The sequence below is a fragment of the Octopus bimaculoides genome, chromosome 13 (assembly GCF_001194135.2).
Source record: "Octopus bimaculoides isolate UCB-OBI-ISO-001 chromosome 13, ASM119413v2, whole genome shotgun sequence".
NCBI lineage: Eukaryota > Metazoa > Mollusca > Cephalopoda > Octopoda > Octopodidae > Octopus > Octopus bimaculoides.
In genome coordinates this window covers 26,498,004-26,507,761 of record NC_068993.1, presented here as the reverse complement: position 1 = coordinate 26,507,761, position 9,758 = coordinate 26,498,004, and the positions used below count along the sequence as shown (strand labels likewise).

At 35.2% G+C, this 9,758-nt stretch overlaps 1 protein-coding gene across 1 annotated transcript in view; it reads right to left on the bottom strand.

The window, feature by feature from the left end:
- The window catches only part of LOC106883375 (zinc finger protein 433), a 35,907-nt gene extending 29,448 nt beyond the window's left edge, over positions 1–6,459 (bottom strand). The window contains exon 1 of the mRNA XM_014934363.2: positions 6,328–6,459. The gene's annotated coding sequence lies outside the window, so the exon portion shown is untranslated. The remainder of the gene's footprint in view (positions 1–6,327) is intronic.
- Between the last annotated feature and the right edge of the window lie 3,299 nt (positions 6,460–9,758).

Here is a 9,758-nt window from a genome sequence, read left to right as displayed (position 1 = left end):
AATTAGGGAGAGAGTCAGCTTAGATGAGATGCAGTTTGGGTTTGTGCCAGGGAAAAGCACCACTGATGCTATATTTCTGGTAAGACAGCTGCAGGAGAAATACCTAGCCAAGGATAAACCTCTGTACCTGGCTTTCGTTGACATGGAGAAAGCCTTTGACAGGGTCCCCCAATCCCTTATCTGGTGGTCAATGAGGAAACTAGGGATAGAAGAATGGTTAGTGAGAGCTGTGCAAGCCATGTACAGAGACGCTGTCAGTAAGGTGAGGGTTGGCAATGAGTACAGTGAAGAATTCCGGGTAGAGGTAGGGGTCCACCAAGGTTCTGTCCTCAGCCCCCTCCTATTTATCATTGTCCTCCAGGCGATAACAGAGGAATTCAAGACAGCCCTGGGAGCTCCTCTATGCTGATGACCTTGCACTAATTGCCGAATCACTATCAAAACTAGAGGAGAAGTTTCAGGTGTGGAAGCAGAGACTAAAATCGAAGGGCCTTAGGTTCAACTTAGCTAAAACCAACGTTCTAATAAGTAGGGAGGTAGACAAAACACAGACCCCTTCAGGTAGATGCCCTGCTCGATCTGTAGAAAAGGTGTAGGTAGAAACTCTATAAGATGTACCCAGTGCAAGCTATGGACACATAAGAGGTGCAGCAATATCAAAGGCAGGTTAACTAGGAAGTTAGTTTTTGTATGTGGCAGATGTTCAGGTGCAATAAACACTGAAAATATGCAGAAAACAACTTCTGTCTCATTCTAAGGAGAAAAACTAGAGGCAGTTGATAGCTTCCGCTATCTGGGTGACCAAGTTAGTAGTGGGGGTGGGTGCGCTGAAAGTGTAGCTGCTAGAATAAGAATAGCCTGCGCAAAGTTCAGAGAGCTCTTACCTCTGTTGGCAATAAAGGGCCTCTCGCTCAGAGTAAAAGGCAGACTGTATGACGCATGTGTACGAACAGCCATGCTACATGGCAGTGAAACATGGGCCTTGACTGCTGAGGATATGCGTTAGCTCGCAAGGAATGAAGCCAGTATGCTCCGATGGATGAGTAATGTCAGTGTGCATACCCGACAGAGTGTAAGTATCTTGAGAGAAAAGTTGAACCTAAGAAGCATCAGTTGTGGTGTGCAAGAGAGACGATTGCACTGGTATGGACATGTGGCGAGAATGGATGATGATAGCTGTGTGAAAAAGTGCCACACCCTAGCAGTTGAGGGAACCCGTGGAAGAGGCAGGCCCAGGAAGACCTGGGATGAGGTGGTGAAGCACGACCTCCGAACTTCAGGCCTCACCGAGGCAATGACTTCTGACCGAGACCTTTGGAAATATGCTGTGCATGAGAAGACCCGGCAAGCCAAGTGAGACCAAAATCCCTGTTGGGGCAAGCGAAAGCGAAATAGTGATGGCACCAGTACCAGTAACTCACTAAGAGCACTGTCCGAGCGTGATCGTTGCCAGAGCACCAGCTGCCTGGCTTCGTGCCGGTGGCACGTAAATAGTGCCATTTGAGCATGACCGTTACCAACGTCGCATTCCTGGCACGTGATAAAGACATTCGAGCGAGTTCGTTGCCAGTCCCGCTGGACTGGCTCCTGTGCAGGTGACACGTAAAATACACCATTTCGAGCGTGGCCGTTGCCAGTACCCCCTGACTGGCCTTCGTGCTGGTGGCACGTAAAAGCACCCACAACACTCTGAGTGGTTGGCGTTAGGAAGGGCATCCAAACTCTGCCAAATCAGATTGGAGCCTGGTGTTGCCATCTGGTTTCACCAGTCCTCAGTCAAATCGTCCAACCCATGCTAGCATGGAAAGCGGATGTTAAACGATGATGATGATGATGGGTCTGATGAGTCAATATTAAACTATATTATTTCCATATCTTTTACTCTTCTACTTGTTTCCGTCATTTGACTGCAGTCATGCTGGAGCACTACCTTTAATTGAGCAAATTGACCCCAGACAGAATACTTTTGGCCGGTTTAAATGCTAAAGGGTTAAAGTAAAAGACACTTGCCCAAGGTGCCATGCAGTAAGACTGAACCCGGGACCACGTGGTTGGTAAGCAAGCTACTTGCCACACAGCCACCCCTGCACCTATGTTTACAACAACATTGAGGTATTAGTTTTATTTCTCCAATTATCCCAACTCTTTAGCAGTCCTACAACTGTATCTCAGTGACACTATTCTAACATGATATATACTATATAACATGATATATAACATGATATATAACATGATATATACTATACCAAAATAGATGACATTCATAGGTGATTGCCATTCTATTTGGATTCTGAAAAAATTAATTAGGAAGATAGTATAATAATTTGTGAGATTCACATGATATAAAAAAACTCCTTCAACACTAGGAATCACTAGCCATTTTGATTAATGTAAAAATCTTCAAAAAGTAAATAAATGAAAAATGGTCAAATCTAAAAGATTCATTATTCTGTCAGTTAAACATTTACAGAACTCTTCTCTAAATTGAACACTTTACACCTTCATTAAAGAAAACAACAAATCGTCATTTGACACAGACTAAACAAACCTGGCAAAATTACTAAATATCAAAGTGAAAAGAAACCAATTGCCATATCTAAAAATTACACTCGAAGAAAGTTCCTGAAAAATACTAATCCTACAAGAATTTTACCCGGTTCCTTCATTACTGGGATTAATTTTATCTAATTTTTTTAGCTACTGATAACAGCTTTGCCATTATTTTGCTTTAACGATAACAAATTTCTTTAGGAAATAAATATATGAAAAACAGCCAAAATAAACTTCTTTGAATCTTCACCAACTACTTTAAAACTGATAAATTTACAGTTGTTAGTTAGAGGTTTGAGAGTGTCCATTTGTGAATGAATTCCAATCAGATAAGGGGTACTTTTCTGGATGCGATCTAGGTTGTCTGCCTCATTAGTAGTAGCATCTCCACAATGGAGCAGCACTCACTTGAGTGGAGTACCATCAACTGCTGGGTATATTCTCTGAAGAAAAAAATCAGTCATTGGAATGCAGCCCTAACAATGTTAAAGAATGAAGTCTCTAGTAGAATGTTGTTATTTGTGTTTAGCGAGGATGTGGTGTATTGGTATTATTTTGCTGGTAAAAAAGAAACAAGATTGGTACACAACCCCTGAACAATGCTCTCGAAGCTGATGAAATCAATGTAGGTTTGGCATGCAGCAGTGTCTAGGCTACATATAGGTGTTGCATATTAGGGAGGAATGAAAGTCATGATATATAGAAATTTGGAGACAAAACCAAAACCTGGGAAACACCAGAGATAATTTAAGTGTGGGACAGAGAAAGCTCCATCAATACATACCACTATGATGCAATCAGGAAGCTACTAATCTAAGATGTGAAATATGGGTGGAGTCTGTAAGCAGGAGGTTGAGAATTGCATACCCGAGATGGTTGAATGCTTTCCTGATGGTGAGGGCAAAACTATTGCTTTCACTGAACCTCTTCCAAGTGGATCAAGTGGAAGCTTTCCAGGTGGTCACTGAGGAGAGAGAGAAGTCCAAAGGATTGGAGGGTGATATATTAAGCATCATTTTAAGGCTCCAGATGCATCATCAACAAATTATGCAAAGGTATGGCTAAAGTTGACAGAAAACCTAACATACAAAAAGTGTCAATAAGATGAATTAAACTGACAAAAATGAAGCATTCTACTTAAATAATTACATAATACCATTTACAATATTAATGCTTACATTTAAAGAAAAATAAGAAATTTGCCTAATTTTAGCCTATCTGTTATCAACCTGCCTGACACCATGTGATTTTTTTTTTTTTGTTGTCCTAAATCTGCACCCTTCCAAACTCTGGCTATAATTACCAATACATACTTAAATGATGATGTCAATGTGAAATTTTATTGGTTTCTTAGGGATAACATTTGATTTCTCTAAATAAACACTTCCTATACATTGTCCAACAAACATTATGATGATAATTTTTACAAATGAGTACAAAGAGATTTTTCACGTAGTTTGGTTCAACAAATAAGGAAATATATTCAATTTTGGTCACAGGTTCATTAGAAACATTATCAGTTTTGATACTTAACCAAATTAAAATTTGAGAAATTCTTAAAATCTAAGCACTAGTACGAATTATTTTTTATAAATTTAACCTTTAAACCAACTGATATGTAAGTTTGTGCGTGTTTAAAATTTCAGTCACATTCAACCAGTGATGTAGTCAAATATATTGTTTAAAAATACAGTATAGTAATATATTAAGTTACGTTTTAACTAACATATTCCAACAAATTTATACTGTTCTAATCCCAAAGATCTATTTATGAATTTAAAAAAATGATAAAGGTTTATTTTACAAATCATTCAGCCATATTTTATGGATATACACTTCATGGATAAAGTTAACCAGAAGACTGAGGTTCACTACACTGTGGAGAATAACAACCCAGCAACAACTTAATATCTCCATATATAACAGTTTTTTTAATTTCCCTCTGTGCTGGCCAGACCTGGCTCCTCACACCTACCCTACATTGTCATTCTAAAAATATACAATCACATCACTTAAACCTCAAAGCTAAAAAACGATACCTGGTTAATCCCAAAACAAAGTGAATAAATAAGCATTTAATTTGACAAAGTAATCTAAATGCTGAAGTGTTAAAGCAGCGTTTAGAGATAAGACCCAAACTATTACCAACCTACTTTACAGTATGGAGTGTGTGCATTTTATCCAACTACCAAAGAATATCTGCAACAGGATCAAGAGTTCCTTTTACCCATTTCCCACTTTTGTTTGCAGATTCCACATCTGTTACTCAATGGCCATCTGCAGTTTCTATCTACAAGATTTCATATAAAGCTTTGGTTGACCCACTTAACTCCCAACTTTAATATTATGAACTAATATTTTCAAAGAATTATGTGAGAAATGGACAATGCGTGACATTTAAATTTAAACACTTATGTAAAGAAATCTTAGAAAATCTCTGCAGAGCTGATAGATCTACATGTGTTAGTGCATACGTAACTGAGATTATGTATTTATATACCATGAGGTAGACATTTGACCTCTGTAAATAACCAATAGCTCAATGAAAACATAATTCTGTATCTGGGCCACAATCTGCAAAAATATTCAGATAACAAAGGACTAAGAATTCCCTACTGCAAAATAAAAAGGGGGAAAAAAAAAGGTTTCAATAATTTGAAACCAGTTTTAATATCCTGAAAATTTTGCATGAACATCTAAATTAAAGTGGATATTTAACTAAATGTGAAAGTAACACAACCAGCCAAAAATTAGATATATGGTCTTCAGTTGTCACATAATAATTAGTGACATAGCAACAGTATACAAACAAAAAATATATTGATTTAAATCTGTCAATTATTACGGAAACCAACTTTTATATTAGAAAGTTAATACATTTTTTTGACTACAAAAAAATATTTTCTTTGATTCTATTCTTAATTAGTAATTGTTCATGGAATAAATGTTAATATTGGTTTCAAATTTTGGCACAAGGCCAGCAATTTCGAGGGAAGGTATAAGTCAATTACATTGACCCCAGTACTTAACTGGTACTTATTTTATCGCCCCAAGCAGCATTAAAAATGCTAATATTAATCACTGTTAAGGTAGTAAGCTGGCAGAATCATTATCATGCGGGATAAAATGCACAGAGACATTTCATGTGTCTTTACATTCTAAATTCCAATTCCACCAAAGTCAACTTCCATGTGGTGTATGGCCCTCATGAAGGCAATGTTATCTATTTTCCCTAAATATTATTCTAAAATATGTATATTTATAATTACTAATGTTATTGTTTGAAAACGTTGCTGCTGTCATAAGAATTTATAAACTTTCAAGAGAACATGAAATATTTCTTTTTTTTTTTTTTTGGAATTTGGAACTATTTATAAAGCTATAAATAATAGCATGTAAATATTGGGTTGAAAAATGCTTGTGCAACGAAAAAGTTAAAAGCTACCTATGTTTTCTCGCTTTTGAAAACAATCAACACTGAATGTTACATATATGAGGAGAATACAATGTACACATATATTAATTATCCACATTGAAAATACAATATAATGTGCATATTAATTATCCACACAACAGTAACGATCATTTTGATTGACAAGAGGCAGTTAAAAACTCCAAGTAGGATGGAACAAAAAAAAAATTGTCACAAGAGACCAAATTAAGGTAACAAAATGCTACAAAAGGGGGCTACAATAACATTTTTGCACAGAGGAGGGTGGGGTAACATGCAATAACTGAAGTAATATATTTATAATTATTTAATATTATGATTTCTACCTGTCTTTGCTCACAGTTGTATATTGGTAAAGAAAGAATCACAGCAAGATGAAGAATACTCCTAAGATGTGTGGGAGATAATATACAGTTGTCGTCTAAGATTTCCTCTGCCTACAAAATAAAATAGAAACAATCAATAGTATTGATATATAGCACACACACAAATGTGTATACACACACGTACATACTACTTCCATTTAAATTTTATGTTGGTTTTCCATTCTAGCATGAGTCCCTTTCTTTCACTAACCTTTACTGATTCTTCAAGTACTCCTCTTTACACACACTTGAAAATACAAAGCTAGTAAGTGATTTGTTAACAAGTGAAGACACATCATTACTGCTCAGCAATTTTCAAATAGAGATGTGAATGAACACACACAAGGCAGTTTCCAACTATTAAGTCCATCTATAAAAGATCTGATTGACATATGAGTATAATAAACACTTGCTCATGATGTCACATATTGGGACTGCCCACAAAGCTATGTAGTTGAGAGGTAAACTTTTTCAAGACAGGAATGACTTAACGTGTGAGTGTATATATGTTGTTCCTCCTTGTTTTGACATTCCATTAAAGCAATGTCGTTCATTTCCAATTTTCTACAAGAACATGTCTGACCATGGGAAAATATTACCATACCAACATACACACACACATGTACACATAAAAACACATATATACATACATTTACATATAATACATATAAGTTAATGTAATCATATCTGTCAACTGCACATAGATGGCCAATGAAATGGTCTGGTTATGTAACAAAGTGATGTAATACATGACTAAGCAAAATAACCATTCTATAGAAACAGTCGTAATGAAACATCCCTATTCTTATTTTTTTATTATCATATTTACACCAAGATAAATGTGCAATACATTTTTACATAGAATGGGTTTACATCATGTTAGATATAAATTAACTAGTTAATGGTGTAATTCCTCCGAGTACCCTGTTAGCCAATTACACACTTGTAAAATATATAATAATAATAAATGCCAAAACAAATTTCTATGTGTCAGTGTGTCACACTTTGACCCCTCTCTCACTATTCAATGACACTTGTACCATTCCTCATGTTGGGGTGAGAGTAATAGTAGGCATAGAGACGGTGAGGGTAGTAGTAGATTGACGGCTGTGATGGTAACGGGCTGATAGAAATAGTATGTGCTGTATTTGTGATAGAGGCTGAGGCAACGGTGATTTGCTGGTAGCCAAGGCAGGCAGTCAGGGATGACAGTGATAGTAAGTGATTTGAAAGACAGTGGTAATGGTGGTGGCATCAGAAGTCTGCATGGTGTGTATGGCAGTTGTGGTGGCAATGGTAATGGTTGAAAACAATCAACAGAAAGAGAGACAGACAGACAGACAGACAGAGAGAAAGAAAGAGGTTAGATAGAAAAAAATTGTACTGACACCCAAATGAGAAGACAAAAAAAATGTTTATTTTGCAGCTTTGCAATAAGTTCCAAGTCAACAAATTATATCATTGTTTTGATGAAAATTGTTTATTGCTTGAAAAATATTGGTCAAGTTTAATAAAATTTAATATGTACTCAATGCACAAAGTGTCATTGTTGGGCCTAAGGCTTAATGAAGAACCCTCCACAGGAGCTAGCTTCTAAGTTATATGCCTAAATAAGGATGAGTGGAGATCTATATTAGGGAACTCTCGGTTAGCATTTAAAAAACTTTTTATTAAAAAATTTTTTTTTTGAATCTTTTTTTTATTTTCTAAAAGTTTGAAAGTTGATAGTAACTTGTGCCGACATGAAATCAAAACCTCAGATATCTTATTCAGCAATAATTTTTTTTATCTGTTCTTAATAAATTTATGGCTTCTTTCAAACAAAGTCTACAGGCTTTTGTAAGCGTATTATATGATAGACCATTTTACGGAGTATATTCTATTACTATATTTTAATTTATTTATACATATGGCCAAAGCAGTAGAATTTTTTGTATTCTTGTTAACAAACGAATTCATATGTGCCCTATATCTAATCTTGAAATTTGTATTGCTTCCAATGTATACTTTGTTAACCTCATTTAAAGTATTTACTTCACACTTATATACTACATTATTTTGGGAGCGACAATTGCAACTTTCTTTCACAGGACCAACCATTCCTTTATTATTATTTCTTTTGTTACAATTAGTATTTGTCAAATTTCATATTTTAAGCCAATTATTTGTGGCAATAATCAATCCGAGGTTCGATGTTGTGGAGTAAGAAAGTTTCAGAGTCAATTTCTTAAAAATAGAGTGGTACGTATGTGTTGAAGGAAGATTATTCTCAATTAATTTCAAGAATAACTAGTGGGGTAAAGCAAATAATATCCCATTTCCACACTGCTTTTTTTTATATAGAATTTCCCATTTACATTACTATTCCCCACATTATTATAATTTAAATTGTCATTTTTTTTTGTATTATATCTCCATTGATACCCCTTTAATTATGCTGTTAATGACACATTTTGGGTAGTTAGATATGTTGATACACTGGATAGTCTAATTATTCTTTAAGGATAGAATAGGCCATTTTCCAAGTTCATGGTAACATCTAAAAAATTCACAATCTTAAACCTGTTTTCAAAAGTGATATTTAAATTATATCCCTTAGAGACCCTAATTAATTGTTTCCTAATCCTATAAATTTTTTATGAGTAAAGGTTCAAAATGGCAAATAAAGCATCATCCCTATATAATTCCCTGCTAATATTTGGAAATTTATCCTTAATAATTGATAATAAGAATAGTCCAACTATGTCAGTGACTAGGGCAGGTTCAGAGGATCACATCGTAACATTGAAATTATCCGGGATATCGCTACAGGTACAATATTTCTCATTATACAAGATTAATGTTTTTCTGGCAGTTTGAATTATCTCTCTTTCCAAAGGAGAAATGTTTTTAAACCTATTTGTAAATGCCGATGCCTTATCTAAAAGATTCGGAGATATTGACTGATAATAATTATCAATGTCAAATTGTATAAATTAAGTTTATTCATCAAAATATTAGGTTTCAAGCGCTCCAGTATTACAATCCAAAGAAAAGTAGTCATCGTAAAAGAATGCTTTCCACCTCACACTTCTGATGAACTCACTGTATTTTGTGTTCCCACAACAAAGGAATTTAACATGCGAAAATCTGTTTTCCACTTGATTTATGCGATATTTTGCTCATATACAGCACTAATTAGGTGCACTGCAGCAAAGGTTTACCTTTATTTCTTATTATTCAAGTCAAGCACTCCTTGCAGCATTAGCTTCTGGAGCGACAATTTCTAGGGCTGTCCATGAAAAATATCCCATATACATATACAAATACACATATATATATACGTACATATACACATTCAGATATACACACATATATACATACATATACACATATATATACATAAACATATA